This window comes from Pteropus vampyrus, unplaced genomic scaffold (genome assembly GCF_000151845.1).
Source record: "Pteropus vampyrus isolate Shadow unplaced genomic scaffold, Pvam_2.0 Scaffold1000005119, whole genome shotgun sequence".
NCBI classification, from domain to species: Eukaryota; Metazoa; Chordata; class Mammalia; order Chiroptera; family Pteropodidae; genus Pteropus; species Pteropus vampyrus.
The window spans coordinates 1-3,237 of record NW_011919521.1 but is presented as its reverse complement, the minus strand read 5'-3'; the positions used below and the strand labels follow the sequence as shown (position 1 = coordinate 3,237).

Here is a 3,237-nt window from a genome sequence, read left to right as displayed (position 1 = left end):
GGAGTGCTACACATGATCGAATGGAATGAACTGGTGATACAGCAACAATGTGAACGATTCTCAAATGCGTCATGCTGAATGAACACAGCCAGATCAAAAAAAAAAAAAAGAGCACGTCCTGTATGGTTCCATTTGTACAGCTGTTAAAAGCACGGGGTGCCAGGTGAGGGGTGAGGGTTGAGGGGTGTATCACAAAGAGGCTTGAGGAAACTTTTGAGGGTTATGGGCATGTTCACTACCTTGATAGTTCCATGGCCGCATAAATACGTATCACAACATATGTTTTAAGTATGTTGAGTTTACTGTACGTCAATTCTACCTCGATAAAGTTTTAAGAAAACCCAAAAGAGACTAGGAAGGGAAAGCTCGCGAAGGTCCTCAGTAGGCTGGCCCAGGAAATGTGAAGACACGAAGCCAGCTGAAGCACTGAGAGAAAATGAGGGGCAAGACTGAATGTGTCTCATGGACAGCCAACCAGGGAGCCCCGTGGAGACGGTGTCAGGAGCAGGCGGAAGATGACAGGAAGGGGAACCGCTGAGCACAGGCCAACGGGTCGGCCGAGAACCGACACACAGAACCAGGCGATGAGCGGACATGGGGAAAGGAGAGCCGGGTCTCCCGGAGTTTCTGCTTCAGTCGGTAACGTCCATGCCACTAAGGCACGTGGCAGTCGTCCTGGCGGCAGTGTGACACACAGGTGTGAAGCACAGCGGGGCGCTATGGACCAGGGACTCGGGGCTAAAGGTCCTGTGTGGCTAAGGTCTGCCAGGGACAGAACGCAGAATGGGAACCACGAGTCACCGCTGCGAGAAGTCGAGGGAGGAGCACGGGGAAAAGATCACGCAGAAGAAACCGAAGAGCCGCCGACGAGGGACAAGAAAAACGGCAGAACAGAAAGTCCCAGAAGTCCAAGGAGATTTTCAGGAAGAAAGGAGGAATTAAGAATGTCAAACGCCACAAAGAGCGCCTGCGGCAGGTAAGGACTGAGACACACTCAATTCGGCTTCTTCTTGACCGCAGCGGAAGAAACGCCTGAGGCACAGCAGAGACGGATTTAAGATGCTGCGGACTGAAGGGCGTCAGAACACGAAAAACAGCATGAGACGCGCTCACTCTTTTGAAACCTGGCTGTGAAGGAAAAACATAGAGTATCAGAAGCAGAGCACGACCCAAGGGAAACAGCTCTCTCCTTGAGATAGAAACCTGTTTCCACTCGAGAGAGAAGCAAGCGAAGAGGGAGGGGCCAAAGACGCAGCAAATCTCGATGGTCGCCAAGGAAACCCAGAGCACGCCTGGCCAAGACACAGCGCCCTCCACGGAGCGGGAAGGGGGCAGCCAGACACACACGGACGCAGGGAGGCTGGAGGCCACTGCTTCACCTGCCCGCGAAGGGAAGAGGCAAGACCGCGCGGGTCCAGAGTGAAAAGCGGCTGGGGCGGGTGCGAGGCGGGCTGGAGTGGGCGCTGCCTCCGCGCAGGGCAGCGCCCGGGGCTGCTCAGGATCTCGCTCAGGCTGTGCCCGCAGTGCAGTGACACAGCAATCCACAGGCTTGGGTGACTCTGCTCTAGCGTGCACGTGTACAAACAGGGAAGGGGCTGAGTTTGCTGAATTAAATGACCATCAGGATTTTTTCCAGACCAAGTATGGCTGGAAGGCAAGGTAGCCAGGGTTTTTGAGATATGGACCATGGGGACCAGACCGGTCAGGACCGAAAGGCAGCGAAGAAGCCTGATGCCTGGACGAGAACTGCCGAGCTTCAGGAAGTAAAAAAGGAGCAGGCATCTAGGTCTAAAGAAGGGAGAGGCGAGGAGATGTCACAGAAAACCGAGAAGACCGCGATGGTGGAGCAATTCGTGTGGACGTTTTCCTGGATATCCACTCAGGACGGCGGTGGGACTTGGTAGAGAAAAAACTAAGTACACTTAAATACAGAGAGCTGGGTGGACTTGGGACAGTAAGATAAAGACTACATCATTTAAAAATAAGTGGGTGGCCTGATAGTTTTGGGAAAAACTGCATCCACATCACCCCCACCCGGTGGGGATTCACAATGCATACAAGCGTGTTCAAGGTCCTCAGGAATCCTGCAGTAAACACTGTGACAGCAGAAGCTTTTCTTCAAAAACCGCTGCGATCTTGTGTTTCAGGTCTCCCCTGCGAGAGGGGATCTATGACACTGAAGATAGTACTGACCTCAGAGTTACCAAGGTCCTAAACTTTCTTGAGATTGTTCCCAAATTCTGAACTATACACGAAAAGAATAATTGTGACTCTCCCTTTATAACAAATGTAGTCTTTACTAGTTAGAAATTATCCTTGGCTATGCACCACCTTAAGCAGTATTGCAGAACGGCTTTTACATAGTTAAAAATGAAACGTAAATGAAAACGGTCACATTAAAACGTGCAGATTCATACCTCTACTTTCTCTTGCTCCTCTAGTGCTAAAAACACAGCTGCTCGGAGTTCGGCCTTTTAAAACAAAGGGAAGGGGGTGATGGAACCGACACTGCTTCCAGACAATTTCACAAGAAAAGCACCCGACGTACATCCCCCAGGCACCACCCACGCCACTTTAGCAAAAGCGCAAAGCAGCGAGACGCCGCTGCGGGTGGGCGGGAGCGGAGCGCGGCCGGACGCGTGCGGAGGCGTCCCGACGGGTCGCTGTCTCGGCGCGGGTCCTCCGGTCCAGCCGGCTTCCCCGTCCTTGGCCGCGCCCACTCGTCCCCACAGCGTCTGCGATGGACACTCGGAAAAGCACCCCGCCAGGCCGGCAGCCCGTTGGTCACGGCGACCGGAGGGGGCGACCGGATGAGACGCCCGGGGAACCGCGGGAGACACCCCCGCCCGGACGCCCGTGGTCGGGCGCCTGTCCTGCACGCGCCGCGCGGCCCCAGGGCTCCCCGAGTGACCCTCGACCTCCGAGGTCGCCACCTTGTCCCCGGGCCAGGATCCCGCCCGGGCTGCCAGCCGACGCGCCCGCGTCCCTCTGTGACGCCCCGCCCACACAGGCCCCGCGCCCACGGGCGCGCCCGGCCCGGCCCACCTTGATGCGGTTCAAGACCCCGCTGTTCTCCAGCGTCTGCACCAGCAGGTCCCGCAGCTCCGTGTCCTCCTCTGGCACCACCGCGGCCGCCGTCGCCGCCTTCTTGCTTCTCCAATACAACCGCCCTAGCCGCGCCAACGGCCAACGGCCGCGGCCGGTTTCTCGCGGCGCGCGGTTACGCGGCCGAGGCTG

General features: G+C 56.4%; 1 long non-coding RNA gene across 1 annotated transcript; it reads right to left on the bottom strand.

Annotated features, from left to right (window-relative positions):
- Nucleotides 1–2,417: 2,417 nt before the first annotated feature.
- On the bottom strand, nucleotides 2,418–3,229 carry LOC105311593. The gene is made up of 2 exons (XR_897692.2): nucleotides 3,046–3,229; nucleotides 2,418–2,471 (listed from the first exon to the last, which is right to left on the bottom strand). It is a non-coding gene; the product is annotated as an uncharacterized LOC105311593 (long non-coding RNA).
- Between the last annotated feature and the right edge of the window lie 8 nt (nucleotides 3,230–3,237).